The sequence below is a fragment of the Mesocricetus auratus genome, unplaced genomic scaffold (assembly GCF_017639785.1).
Source record: "Mesocricetus auratus isolate SY011 unplaced genomic scaffold, BCM_Maur_2.0 Super-Scaffold_100014, whole genome shotgun sequence".
NCBI lineage: Eukaryota > Metazoa > Chordata > Mammalia > Rodentia > Cricetidae > Mesocricetus > Mesocricetus auratus.
This window is the reverse complement of record NW_024429197.1, coordinates 1292935-1308220: the sequence shown is the minus strand read 5'-3', so window position 1 is coordinate 1308220 and position 15286 is coordinate 1292935. Positions and strand designations below refer to the sequence as shown.

At 52.6% G+C, this 15286-nt stretch overlaps 1 protein-coding gene across 6 annotated transcripts in view; it reads right to left on the bottom strand.

The window, feature by feature from the left end:
• Kazn (kazrin, periplakin interacting protein) overlaps positions 1–15286 on the bottom strand; it is a 981286-nt gene that overhangs the window by 106840 nt on the left and 859160 nt on the right. Inside the window, exon 1 of one of the 6 annotated variants that reach the window (XM_040757477.1) lies at positions 4649–4767. The exons of the other annotated variants lie outside the window; for them this stretch is intronic. The gene's annotated coding sequence lies outside the window, so the exon portion shown is untranslated. Of the gene's footprint in view, positions 1–4648; positions 4768–15286 lie in introns of those variants that run through there. 6 annotated transcript variants of the gene reach the window in all.

Here is a 15286-nt window from a genome sequence, read left to right as displayed (position 1 = left end):
AGGCGGCCTTGCCTGAGCTGGCCGTGTTATTGCAGAGTCTGGGCCAAGTCCTATGCAGATGGCCTGGCTGACACTGGACACTTATTTGAAGCCAGGAAGAATGAGACACCCTTGGAGGGAAGTCTTGAGATGGACAGTGACAAAGGACAAAGTCACCTGAAGGGACAGGGCTAGCAGAAATAAGGGGATCCAGCGGAACGGTTTCTAGTAGAGGAGGGAATAGGGAGGGAAATACTGGCAGCCCAGGGCAGAGAGTGAGGCCCAGGTCCTCCTCCATGCTCACTGCACAGAGGGGAAGAGAAGGGTCTCTGCTGACTAGCACATTTGAGGCTGTTGGTCACCTCTGCCTGGGTGGTACCAACAGCACTTCCCAGGCGCTCTCACACAGTCTTCACTTCTGTGTGACATCTGTGCTCATTGGCACATGAACCCTGGGGGACGAGGCATCTTACGGGATGTTGAAGCACAGAGGGACACGTCGAGGTGGGGGGGGGGGTAAACTGGGGCTGCTCTCTCCTGAGGGCAGCAGACCATAAAGCCACAGGCATAGCCCCTTAATCTCAGTTTCCCCTCAGCCCCCTCTCTTGCCATGGTTGGGCAGAGGATCCCAAAGCCCCCTTAACAGTCGCTACCACTTCCAACTTTTCCTGACATCTGAGGGGGACAGAGGTCTGCTACAAAGCCGGCTCGGGATTCTGTGACGGCCAGAAGTGTGGCAGGGAAGGGCCAATGACTTCCCTGTGTGTGGGGCCAGAGGGAAGGATTGCAGGCAGGACGAGTCAGCTCAGGGCTACACTTACGCAGACACCCTGGGCCTGGGTTTTGGCAGGCTAGGCTTGCCCTGCTCCTACTTTGGTCCCTGCCTTGGGACAACCACTGTCCCCACTGGTCAGGTTCCTCTGCCCATCTCAACAGCCCCTCCCCATCCCCCATAATCCCTAGCAGCTGGCAGAGAAGGGGCTGGAGATCGCCAAGACTTCACGCTCTCTACAGACCTCTGTCATGTGATCTTGCCACTCTGATGCTCCATTCCCAAGCAGGAAGTACTGCCACAGAATCCCACCCTTCATTAATGCAGTCAGTCAGGCCTCCTCCATGCCCGCAGAGCCACTGGGTAAGGTGATTCTTAGCCCAGACTGGGTGTGGCTGGGCATGGGAGGGACCAGGTGAGCCGCCTTTCTTTCTCGGAATTTCACACCATTGTTTTTTCCTTTGGGGAGTGTTTAATCTGCCTGGCCCTCAGAGGCTGCACCTGTGAGGACACCAGGCTAACTGCCCGGAGGCCGTGGTCCCCCCCCCCAGCTGTCCACATCCATTCAATACTGCAGAACTCCAGTTTTCTCCAGGGCCAGGGCTGTGCAGTGACCATGGTCCATGCCCTGGAGGTGCCCTGGCCTGGGCGGGAGACTGGAGGAAGCCTGAGTATAGGGAGGACATGGGGCTCTCTGGCCTGCTGGAGACCTGGGCATCATGAAGCTGCACACATCTCTCAATAGGTGATTCCAGCACCAAATATGCGGCGTGGCTGCAGAGGGAGCAGGCCTGAATCCCAGAGAGGTGGCCAGGATCGCACGCTTCCAAGCCTGGGCTCCGGCTTTTGGCGGCTGAGGGGTCAGTTGCTATCATGCTTTTGCTTGGGAAGGATGGGAGAGGGCCAGATGTCTACTAAGGCCAGATGTCTACTAAGGAGTAGACACATTTTTTTCTTTGAGGGTGCAGGGCTGGGATTAGAAGCCTCGGTCTGACCGTAGCTCACCCAGATCAGGTGGGCTGACAGGGCTGTCCCCGGCTCTGGTACAAGGAGTCCCACAGCACTCGTGACCTGAGCCACAACGTCACTGCTCGTCTTGAGGTGCTGGCGTGCCCACTTTCCCTTCCCAGTTAGTCTCTTCACACCCCTGCACGAGGCTCTGCTGAGGGCCAACCCTGGGCATCTCTGGACTCCCCTGCGTGTTCTAAGTTTTATTATTCTGTGTGCGCATGTTCACGGGAGCGCGGACTTACGTGAGCTACTTACAGAGTATACGTACTTACACAGTAGAGGTCGGAGGACAACCCTGGGTGACTGACAGTCCTAGCTTTTCACCTCATTTCAGATAGGGTCTGCTTGTGTTCACCACTGCATGTGCCGGACTAGTGTGAGCTTCCAGGGTTCTCCTGTTTCTGCCTCCGTTTCTCCAACACACTCCTTTACTCGGGTTCTGGGGATCTGAACTCAGGTCCTACAGCCATGCCTCCCGATCCCCCTTTCATTTTTGATACAGTACCTCCCCCACACACACCGCTTCAACACCTGTCCTTCAGAAGTGGAAATGGGTCCTTGTCAGACCATTGCTGACTAACCTTGACCACTGTGACTGGCTCAGGGGAAGGCACGTGACCCAAGCCAGCCCACCCAGAGCTCATTGTCAGTGTGCTGGGGCGGCTAGCAGTCCTCCCTGCCACCATGGCACAGACAAGGTAACTCACACCAAGCCTGAGGACAGACCTACACCTGAATTCTCCCTCACTGAGTGAACAGCCACTTTCATGTCCTGCTAGTCTGAGCCAGGCTCTCTACTGCTTCCAAGAGAAAGAACCTGGAAAATTGAACCTGCCAGTTTTGGAGGTGCACTCCACCTCCCCACAAACATGCAGGCTACCTGCTGTGTGCCAAGTCCTCCAGGATAAAATCCTCCCCCAGAAACAAGAAGCGACATGGATTTTACTTGTTTAAGAGTGACGAGCCTCCCCAGCACTAGGGAGGCAGAGGCAGGAAGATCTGAGTTCGAGACCAGCCTGGTCTACAGAGTGAGTGCCAGGGCAGGCTCCAAAGCCACACAGAAACCCTGTCTCAAAAAACAAACAACAACAACAAAAAAGTGACGATGCTTCCTCCCCAACTACTTCAGTCCCCACTGTTCATTAGCCTCGGAGACCAGCCCCCCAATTCAGCCCTGCCACCCCAAACCTTCTAATTCTGCTTCAGTGCTGTTTCCAGACATGCCCTGTCCCCACTGGCCTTTCTCCTCTTGCAGGGACCTTGGAGCACCGACCACACAGCCCTTGACTTTGCACCTGAGCTGGGAGTTCACCCAGCGGTTGGCACTGAACCTGAGCCAAGAGTCCCTCACCAAGCGTGAGCAGAAGACCGGGCATCACTTATTCCAACCGTCAGATGCAAAGGCTGAGGGTGTGGCAGAGTAGCAACGCCCTTGTCCAGCATGTGGGATGCCCTCCTTGGGTTCCATGCCCGGTGCTGCAGAAACAAGCTAACCCCAGCTCGCAGGTGCAAAGATGGGAAGGTAGGCTGGCTAGCTCAAGGTCAGAGAGCGGGTTCTGACGGCTCAGGAGCATCCCACTTTAGAAGCCAATCACATTCCAAAGCTCACAACCAGGGCCCTGCCCTAAATGCCACCCTGCGAAATACCAGGAAAAGAGATGGGCCAGAGGGGACAGACATGAAAGAGGACTTATCTCGGAGTGACCTTCTTCCCTCCCAAGGCCAGCCTCCAGAAATGAGGTATCCCAGGGATTGGGGTAGAGACACAACAGTCACCAGATGGCCTTGTCTGCTCTCCTCCTTTCTTACCTTGCACAGCTCTCCTGGCTTCCTCCCTCCCTCTTGTTCACCACCCACCAAAGAAAACACGATGGAAATACGGGAAGGAAAGAGAGCGGGCATTCGTTAATCTACCACGCGGCGGCCCGGGTCTTCAACACAGGGAGCGCACAGCTCGTGGCAAGTTGGATCCAGCATCTGAGCTCGGTCAGCCCACAACTAGCCTGCTGCTCCGCCAGACACTGAGCCAGCACCGCAAGCCTCAGTTTCCCCTCCAGATGCCTCCAGCATCCATGGAGCAGATGCAAACCCATTCCACTACCAGAGTGGGTTCACACTGACTAGCTTTGAGGATCCCTGCGGTAGAAATGGGCTAGGGGAAGAGCCAGGCTTCTGTTCTCACTGCAGGGACAGATAAACTGAGTGAGACCCAGAGGCAGGGTTTAGATAGATCCATCCCCTTGACCACTAAGCTACCTGTCATTACAAACTGGAAGCCAAGCTAGAAAACGTGATTGGCTTTTGTCAGTCTCAAACCGTCAACCCAAGGTCATCAGTGTATGTCAAGCCTGCTGAGGCACTACAGATGTCAATGGTCGCAGAGGGAAACAGGCATCAGGCTGGGCGTGGGCTCCCTGGGCCCAGCTGCCATCATACAGGGGTGGCAGAGCTGAAATGCCTGCTCTGGTACCCACCCACCCCCAGGGCCAGCATGAAAACCAAGTCCAGACTGGTCTGAACAAGAAACACAGCTGGAGGGTCAACACAGCCAGGTGCTGGGTGATGCCTGCCGCCCTGGACCTGGAACTCCTTTCCCCCAGTCCCTGTGAAAATGACCACAGTGACCAGGCTAAGCCCCAGTTCAGAAGTCAACTCCCCAGTTCAAATTTTCCAGTTCATGCTGGAAAGACGGCTCAGAGGCTAAGAGTATGTGAGGCTCATCTGGAGGGCCCGAGCTCAGTTCCCAGCATCTGTCTATAGCAGGCAGCTCAAAGCCAGCTACAACCCCAGCTGCAGGGATCTGATGCCCTATTGTGGCTTCTGTGGGTTCTGCACACCAGCACACACACACACACAAATCCTAGCCCTTTGACTCTGGCAAGTTACCTTTCTTTCCCTTGCATGGAGAACAGGTGTCACAGCGGGCCCTGGCTCCAGGGGCTGTTGAGACAATGTTCTGTAAAAAGCCTAGTACGGCAACATCAACCCTCAGTCAACACAGGCAGGCAGCCAGCTGTCCGGGCCAGCTAGGGTCAGTAGGGCCTGGAGATAGAAAGAGAGAGACAAGGAGGATGTCTCGAGCTGTGGGACCACAGCAGACACTCCTCCCCAACCCCAAGGGAGGCTAGCAGAGATGCAGAGCTCATGAGCACTGCCAGGCATCCTCAAACCATGTAACTCACTCCTCGTTATTCTCCAGCCTGACTGAACAGCTGCTTCGGGAGGGAATAAAATACGCTCCGCATAGTTTAAATGTTTCGCTTATGAAAACTGTCAGGGCCAACTTTATAAACGGTGTAACAGTGAAGCCACTTAGGAGAGACTGGTCCGGACTCACCAAGGGCTGGGGTGGGCAAGGAGCACGGCCTCCACCACAGCCAAGTGGCTGGGATTCCCAGAAGGCGCCATCTGGGATGTCTCAGAGGGGGCACCAGATCACATCCTGGTGTCCCCACATGAAATAGGATCTTCTCTCTGGAAGCCCAGTCCAGCCAGAGGAGAGGGGGCACTTCCGGCCTGAGTCTGGTTCCCACACTCCAGGGTGCCTGGGTCTCTAGCCAATCAAGTTAATTGAAAAATTACCTTGGGCTGAGAAAAAGCAGGCATGGTTGAGGGGGACAGGCTCTCAGGAACCCTGCTGGTCCCTAGCAAGCCTGGTCTATAGCAGAGGGAGAATAGAGAACCTGGGAAGGGCTGGGCCTTCTAGGAATTGTGTGGCTCTAGGGCTGTCTCTGCTATGCAGAAGACCATGGAAACTTCCAGCCTTGGACTGGAGATGTAACTAAATTGAGCAGAGAACCTGCCAGGCATGCATAAGGCTTTGGGTTCAGTTTCCTGCACTGCATAAACTGGGTATGGTAGGGTGTAATTGCAAGCCCAGTGGGAGAGGAGGAAGCAGGAGAATTGGAGGTTCAAGGCTCCTTCAGTGAGGAATTTTAGGCACAAGGGGGGGGGGTTAAAAAGGACAAGAATGCAGGCCAGTGAGTGTGGGGCTTGTCACGTGGCTGGCAGGTATCCCAATGGCAACACCACATCCCAGGGTGCTGTTCTGGGATGAGCCACAGTGCCACTCCAGCACCCAGTCCTAGAAAACGTAACTGCAAAGGAAGCCTGGCATTCAGACACAGGAGGCTGTCTGTACCCCACAGGACAAGATGGTGTCCTCATGCCCAGGAGGCTCTGCGATAGGGCTGGACTGTAAAGTCCCAATATGTGGCTTCTAACTTTGTCTTCAAAGTGCCCTCACGTCTATTATGTTTATTAGTTCTGCCCGTGGTGTGTTTTATTGTCCTCATTAGAAGGATAAATGGTGATTCAGCCTAGTCATACAGGATGGGTGGTGCAGCCTGGAGTGAGCCCGGCCCGTCACCTCCTCCTGTCCACCCCATCCTAGTCCAATATTCAGCCTCCTGGGTACACTTAAGCCTCTCCCCGCTGCTCTGTCTACTCCTGTCCTCCTAGGACCCTTGTCTGTCAGGACCATGAGCCATCAGTTCCAAAGTGGTCTGACGCATCTCTAGAGACCTCTGCCATCAGTTTCTGAGAACTACAAAACGGGAGACCAGTGTGGACCCCAACACTGCACCCTTCCTTCCAGGAAGCCATATTCTTCAGGACCAGACATGAACAAAGCCATTTTTAACAATGTTTCCTTGGGCCAGGCTGGAGAGGGAGCTCACTGGGGAGATTGCTTATCCTAGCACACATAAGGTCCTGACTTCGAACCCCAGCATGGTGAAAAATGCCTTTATTCCTAGTGCTAAGGAGGTGGAGACAAGCTGATCAGAAGTCCAGGGTCATCCTGGACTATATAGAGAATGTAAGGTCAGCCTGGGCTAAATGAGTCCCTGACTAAAAACAAAAAGAGGAAGAAGAAAACTAAGAAAAGGGCAAGAAAAAATGTTTTGTTTTGTTTTGGGGGAGTCAGGGCAATGCGGTCTATGAATCAACTGTATCAATGCAGCAAACGGAAGTCCCAGGGAAACCTGATCCAACCACAGAGCTTTTTGTGTGACTTCCGGCTTTGGGCTCCTTCCCCAGAGGCAGTGTGGCTCAGTGGTGAGGAAAGAGTTTGGGTTGAGTGTTTGCCACTCATCAGGAGCCCCGGAGAGTCCCCATGCCTCTCGAGGCCTCCGCGCCCTCACGCACCTTACAAGGTTGACAGGAGAGTGGAACAATCTCTACACAAAAGAACATTCTGGCCGGGCGGTGGTGGCGCATGCCTTTAGTCCCAGCACTCGGGAGGCAGAGGCAGGCTGATCTCTGTGAGTTTGAGGCCAGGCTGGACCGACAACCTCCAAAACAATACAGAGAAACCCTGTCTCGTAAAACCAAAAAGAACATTCTGGCACGTGAGAAGCACCACACACAGTTGGGGTATCCTCCCTCCTGCTCTTTCCTCGAGAGCCACACATCACCTTCCGGCTCCCCTCCTGCCTGACAACATCGTCCCTGAGGGCTTCTGGAACCTTCCGTCCCGAGCCTTCAGGTAGACTATTCTTTGCTGACAGGTCTTTCCGAGAGGAGTTTACAGCACTTAGGGGCTGGCTGCCCCACAAAGCACTAACGCAAGGGGTCAACACAGGAATCCCCCTGACGTTCTCCAATTTATGGCCAGGGACGCGTCTTGTTCCTGCCTGGAGTGGCTGCTGACATCCCAACAGCATCTCCCAGCCTCTCTGCCCCAGACCTTGGCTGTCTGGCTCCCCCAACAGTTCAAAGGCCAGGCTGCTTCCAAGCTGCAAGCTGCCTCTTGGGAGAGCAGTGGGGGGAAAGTATTCGAAAAATGTAAATGGAAGCGCCCGGTGGCTTCCACCCCCACTCCCACCCAGCTCCCAGCCAGCTCCCAGCCAGCTCCACGGAGTACAGAATACAAGGCCCGGTACTGTGGGCCCAACAGGAACGAGCAAGGCAAGGGCCGTACAGGATTGAGCCGGTGGCGACTCTGCCGCCCATCCTAGACCAGGACTTTTGACACTGAACACCCTTAAGCCGTGACCTTTCGGAATGCTGCTGGTGAGAGCCAGGGACTGCAGGCCCTAGCATCCGCCCCAACCAGAAGCCCAAGAAACGCACCCCCAGTGACAGTCACACAGGCACAAATCACAGGCAGAGGAGGGCTGGGGTAGGGCTGCCTGGCTGTTTTCTGCGGGCCTGCTTGCTATACACCTCCCATGGGAAAACGAAGCTGCAGCTTGACCACTGGATGGGCATGGAGAAGCATCTGACTTCAACAAAGACAAGCTTGAAGTGACAGGGGACAAACAATGGATGTGGCGGGGTGAAGCTGGGGCTAGGGCTCAGTGTCAGAGAGCTTGGGGGTTGCATGCCCAGCACTGAAAACCCAAAACCAGAACACAGAGGTTGAAAAAAAAGTCTCTAGCAGGTCCTACAAGCTAAAGTCTTGTGCGTCAGTCTCCCCGGCCTGCTCTCGCCAGCTAACTGGAGTGCCTGTCTTCCTATATCGCCTTTTTCAAACCATATATGCCACAGACTGTGTAGGCCTTTGGCTGGGCACTTTTCTCCTGACACCTGCAAAATATTCCAGATCCCTGCTAGTTGTCTGAGCGGAAGGGAGATGGATGCATGTTCCTGGGCTCACAGGGACAGGCAGGGGTGGAGGCCATAAAACAAAACAATGGAACACACACACACACACACCACACACACACACACACACACACACACACACACACACACACACACACACACACACACACACACCACACACACACACACACACAAAGCACAGCTGGCTGGTGTTTTCAAGTAGCCCAGACAAGAGAAAAGTTTGCACCATCACTAATTTAGGATGTAAAAAAACAAACAGAAAGTAACCCCACAGTCATTGCAAGCCGAGGATCAACCTAACTTGTAATAACTACCACCTAGCAAATCAGCTGTGACTAAAAACAAATGCAATGTCAGCTTTGGTCCTTCTCTGTCCCTGACCTGGAGCTCGCCTCAACCCACATCCAGGAAGTCAAGTGACTCTCCGGATAGGCATATAATTCAATTGCTGCAGAGACCAGACAGTTTTGAAGAAAAAAAAAAAAACGGGTTCAGTATATGACACCCCAGAGCCAGGGCAGTCCTTAGACTCTGAAGAGACCTATGACTTTTCTGATCTAGCATTTCCCCTTCACACGCGCCTGTAGAGGGCCAAGGCTTTGGTAAAAAGAGAGCTACTGCACCCACAGACCAAAGTAGCAGCCAGTGTATACAGATAGCTGTCCCAGGAAGTACCAGGAGGGTGGTGACAGGGACATCACAGTAAGGACTCACCCTGGACCCCATTGGAGCAGAGGGCCCTCTGGAGTGGACAGCATTCAAGTTGACTCGACAAGCCCACATGCAAAAGGAGTCAACAGGTCCAGGGATTCGGCGAAACTCCACCCATAACAGCAATGACCAGGGAAAGATGGGAGGGAAGGAAGCAGAGACAATTTTGCAGGGAACCTGAGCGGTGTCAACAGTTGAGTGGGTCCCTGAAGGCAGGGCAGGAGAGAGTGCGTGATTAAAAGGAGTCTCTTCTGCCCTAGAGAAACTGCCTTACAAGCAGTCAAGACAAACAACAAGCAAATCTGCAAGGATGGTTGCCTAGTCTTTATTGCCAGCCCTCAGGAGGAAGGAAAAGACAGGGAGGCTGTGAGCTCGAAGTCAGCCTAGTCTCTACAGCACGAGGCCAGGAAAGACACATGATGAGATCCAGTCTCAGCAAAAAGAAACAAAATCTGCAAAATAAAGACCAATGTAAGGTCCACACTACCACAGCAAGGGGCACAGCGGCACACTCCACCCCTCACCTCACAGGATGGCTCTCATCAGCACCATGGCTCCCTAACCAACAGGTCCTGGATGTGAGCGCCATTAAAAAAACAAAACAAACGCTGTCAACAGAAAGGGTTTCTGAACACACAAAAATTAACCCAAGAGCAAAGCTGTAATGAACGCAGGTGTTGCATCCTGCGACTTCACTGCAGCCTCGGTTCTGAGCACACAGCATGCACGCTGCTCTGTTCATGCCCTCACCCCAAGCAATGGCAGTGGAGGCTGTGTGAAAACTCTTCACCCCAGATCCAAGACTCCTGTGTTTTTACGGGACAAACGGAACTTTTTGCTCTTATAGAAACATTTAGCAGTTTAATTATGGAAAACAAAGACTTGATATTTTCCTCCCAGCACACCTTTGTGCATGTCAGATTAGCACATCTTTGGATTGTGTTGCTAGGATGCTTGCTCTTAAAAACTCCTATGAATTGCTGACTTCAGCTTTGTAAAACTTGTTCAATAAATCTTGGCTTGGGATGAGGACAGAAATTACAACAATCACTGAGATGGCCCTAAACATACTTCTGCCAATTTGTACCATGTGGCTATGTGAAGCAACATTCTCACTGTAATTGTTAAATTGTGAAATAAAAATATCGATCAACTCTGAAAAACAAGGAGAACAGTCTGCTTCCCATATATCATCACATATTCAGCCAAGATTTAACTGCCTATCACTCCAGAAATGAGACATCCTTTACTGACCCCTAAAAGTACCCACACACAAATACACATACTTGCATACACACACAATAAAAAATGATAAACTAGATCTTTAAGATGCCCAATCTGGCCGGGTGTTGGTGGCGCATGCCTTTAGTCCCAGCACTCGGGAGGCAGAGGCAGGTGGATCTCTGTGAGTTCGAGGCCAGCCTGTTCTACAGAGTGAGTTTCAGGGCAGCCTCCAAAACAACACAGAGAAACCCTGTCTCGAAACACCCTCCCCCCTAAAAAATGCCCAATTTGAAGATCTGTTTTCAGATTTTATTTTGTTGTGGGGTTTGTTTGTTTTTGTTTTTGTTTTTTTTTTTTTTGCCTGTCTGGGTCAGGTTTGGGGCCTAGAAAATGACATTTAAAGATAACATGTTCCCAGGTTGGGTTCAGGAGTCAAGTACGATAGCCTTAAGAGACCACTACAGCAAAACAAACATCTTAAGTTTTTATGAACAATTTGGAACAGACCACAGAAACATTCGGGAGTTCTGACTGAATCTGAAGTGTTGACCCTCCCCAGTCACAAGCGACTGCTGACAAATGTACGAATTATCTAAATGTACAACTCAGTTCTTCAGCCCAGGCTTCGGTAAGTCCTGTTAGTCACCCATCCCACGGCGTCTGCCTCCACTTCCCCTATTGTGAACTGAAGCTCATGCTCTGAGGTACTGACTAAAACTGACTGAAACTTGTAGCTAGAGAGAGAAGGAATGTCGCAGGTCAAGAGCTAAACTTATCTCAGATGTCTTTGTCATTTACTTGCATGTGATCTCACAGGCTTGTGACCATGAGGTAGGGTGTTTGGAATGTATTGACTTAGCAGACCCTAGCTGCCACCTCAAAGCTAAGTATGCCAGCAGATAGCATCTCTGAGCCCTGACCTGCTGTCACCTCCCTAAGTGATGTCCCCACGGATGGATGGATTTGGTACTTGCTTTAATTCATGACTTTCTTTTGTTCTGTGGCTACAACAACTCATGTAAGCTCTTTGGAAACGGAATCTCACTGAGGGCCACCTGGGCCTTGGTCACTCACATTTGGCTCAGAATAAACCCGCCCCTTCTCATGGCAGCAAAAGCAGGGTTTTGTTATCAGCAGTATAAAAGGAGAGTCCCTCCAGATCTTCCCACGGGGCCGACATTTGGACCCACCCCTGAAGACCACAGCAGGAAAAGCACACTGTGGGGACAGTCCTGTGTCTGCTCTGGAGCCTGAGTGAGCTTGTCTTCCACAGGGTTGCAAGCTCGCCTCTTGCTCAGCTGCCAGAGCAGGACCTCAGAGGATGCCTGCCTCCCTCCCTGACTGCTACAGGGATCTGCCCCACAAAAGGCTCCCTGGATCACTGATGACTCCCAGACAGGCCAGGCACTAGAAGCCCACAGGCAGCAAGGAATACTCGAGGTGTGTGGGTGTCTATACAGCCACACACCCCAGTAATCCAACGCCTTCCACTTTATCTAAAAGGAGACACAGAGGTCACACCTGGCAGCCACGAGGAAGCGCAGCACACAGACCAGAAGCAAACACAAACCAAATCATGGCCCCAGGTTGACGCCCTGAGAGAGCACAGTAGGGCCCTGACTGGTGCCCTGAGCACTGGCAAAGTCCCCGCCTTTTGGGAAACCCAGGCCCTTTGTCAAGCACCAGTCACCTTTCTGCTCTAGGCAGATCCCCAGGACAAGGAAGGGACCCAAAGCTCACAAATAATACACCCTGGCCAAAAGGTGATAAGGGCTCAAGCCACACTCCTCCTCCGCCGCCCCCCACAGCTGCAAACAGCCCCCCCCACACACACACAGCTGCAAACAGCCAAACAGGTGGCGCACAACCTGCAATCCTAGCTTTTGGGAAGTGGCAGCTCAAGGCCAGGAGTTCAAGGCCAGCCTAGGCTACAAGGCAAGTCCCTGTTTCAATGAACAGTCTTTGAGGTTTGGCTCAATGGCTATGGGCAACTGTCTCCAAGCCTGACAAATTGAGTTTAATCCCATGGTCCCAAAAGGTATCCTCTGGCCTTCACAACTGTAAACAAACAAATAAACAAATGCAATTTTAAAAACATGCAGAAGGAAAGAGTGCAGGATTGCCCAAGGCCAGCCTGGATTTGTGGAATCCACCTCACCCTAGAATTTACTTTAAATTCACTCATCTTGGGGCTCAGCTGGTAGAGGGTCGCAGCACCTATCCACCTGTCACCACCAAGTCTCTGACCCCAAGGGTACTGAGAAAGTTCCCAAGGACATGAAGGAAACACAGCGCAGAGAGGAAGCGCAGACAGGTGCTCAGCTAAACAAGTCCACCTCCACAGAACCCCAGCACCAACAACAAAGGCGTCCAGAGGGATGTGGGGCAGGGTGGGTGGAGGCTGGGCTCAGGGAGGCTGGAAAAACAGGCTCTCCCGGTGGCTTCGGGGACCAGAATTTAAGAATGGATGAATCACAGACAAGAGCTGGCTTCCTCCGTCTCCTTAGCACCCGGCCAGGCGCTGGCTCCACAGAGTCAGGGACAGCAGGTTGAACAAAGGGCAAAGAATGCTGGGGGCTGTCTGGGGCCCAGGAAGGGCATCTGAGTGCCTTGCCTTCAGTCTTACCACACAGCAGGGACTCGTGAGCTCACAAGACCAAGAACTGTACCGGCCTTCTTTCTGCTAGATTCTAACAACGCAAGCCAGGGAGTGGATGAAAATGGGGCGGGGAGGGAGGGGCCACACAAGTCATGAGTTTTAACTAGGCTGTGAGTCCACTACTGACACCCGTGGGAGAAAAAAGGACTCTGCTGATAACAGGCCACAGGGAAGCTAGAATGCATACCATGGCCGCCAAGACCAACCTAACCCCAAAAGGCAAAGGTTTTCAAAGTCTGGTCTATGGAATCCTGTGTCAAAATGGGCTGGGGATGTAGCTCACCTGGTAGAGTAATTGCCTAAGACGCACAAGGCCATGGGTTTGATCTCCAGCAGCATTGCATTAACAAACAAACAACAAACGATAACAACAACAAAATAGCAATGTCGTGTGCCTCTAATCCCAGGAACTGGAAGATGAAAACGGGAGGGTCAGAAGTTCAAGGCCATCCTGAAATAAGAGCCCTTGCTTCAACAAAAATACCCCGGGCTCTTAAACACATACCAGTGTAATTTGAGCACTCTTCAATCTCTGTGAGTTCGAGACCAGCCCGGTGTACACAGAGTTGCCAGACAGCCAAGGCTGAGAACTTGTAAAGAAAGAGGAAGAGAAGGAAGAGGACAAAGAATTACTCAAGGTCCTCAGTCACAAGGTGAGTTCTAGCCCAGCCTGGAATAGCCACAGCTAAAAAACAAACACAACAAACCCTACATAGCGGCCAGCACCCCAGACCACTGTGATCTATCTATGTGAGCAGCTTCAGAACTCCTGGGAGGAGGTCAATGAAGACCGAAGAGGGCTATCTCCCAAGAACCTCCTCATGTGCCTTTTATTAGGGCCCATCTGACCCTGAAAACCACCACTCGTGATTCCTGGAGTTATGTGCCCTTCCCAGGCTTCAGTTTCCACACCAGGCAGTCAGAACAAATTTACTCAGCTCTGCTTAGGTTTTCCACTTAAGGGCTGCATTCTGATTCCCAGACAGCAAGGTTGAGTGGGAACGGGGCACTCTACTAGCACGGTTCAGCTACCTGGTGGGATTCTCTGGGGAGAGGGTTAAGGGTGGATTTTCTAAAGGATAGAGAGGTAGGATCAGCTCTGGGAGAAAAGCCCACAGGCTGGGCTTCTACAGCTCACACCGGTAATCTCAGCACTTGGGAGGCTGAGGCAGGAGGGTTGTGAGTTTGAGGCTTGCCTGTTCCAACAACTCTGGGTCATCCTCAGCTGTATGTCAAGTTCAAGGCCAACCTGGGCTACATGAGACCCTGTCTCAAAACGAAGCAAACATAAAATTAAAAACAAAGATACAAAGGGGGGAAAAAAGCCCATGGTTTGCAGCATCTCAGCCTCTGCTGTGGGTCAAACTACCGGGAACGACAGCCCTGCTGAAAGCAGTCTGGAACAGACAGTACAGGATAGTGTCTTTAGGTCTCAATGGCTTCATCTGTAAAATGGGGAGAATGCCAGCTGTCTCGTGGCTATGGGAATTAACAGACCGTAGCACCTGCATCAGAGCGTCCCTTGAATCCCAGCTGGCCCTCAAGTTTGTCATTAACAAGCCCTGCCCTAAGCAAAGGACACATTCTCCCCTGCCTGGGTGCACACGGTTTTAAAGGTAGGAGCCTGGTGTCAAGGCTGTGCAGGAAGGTGTGGGAACAAAGCTCCCAGGGGACCCTGCTGTTGTTTTCACTTCTTTGTCAGCCTCCAGGGACAGCCCTCTGAAGCTTCCACACAATGAAAAGGCATGAAACACACTCAATGCCTGTGATAAAGTTACAGCCCAAACTAGCCTGTGCCACCCACCTTCCTAATCCAGGCACCTGCAGATCATCCACCAGGTGCCAGGTGGTGGGCGGTCCCTGGTAGGGTTCCCCAAATCCAGCATGTATACCTAGGGACAGACAGATACCACACTGCCCTCCCTGTCCCTGCTCCAGAGCCAGGGTTCAGGGTCTCCAGGCCGGGGCTGAGACATTGGGTGGGTCTCACCTACCTGCAGCTCCCACCCGCAGGCTGGGGATTTCTTTCAGATCAGGGGGTTCTGCAGCATCTGCAGGGCCGTGGATATTGGGCAAGAGCTGAGAGGAATCACCATGAGCGGAGTCCTCTATTTGGCCTCTTTTGAAAGCATCCAAGCAGCAGACGAGAGACAGCCTGAAGTCGCCACCATCACGCAGGCTTGCACAGGGACTGCAGAGGAGGTGGCTGGGAATCGGGGGTGATCCCGACATCCCCCCTCCCTGGAAGGCACTCATCTGACACACACAGCATCCAACGCCTTTGCCGAGAGCGAATCCATTAAAATAACTACACACACGCACATGCACACACTGGTGCACACCTCCTCACCCTGGCTTGC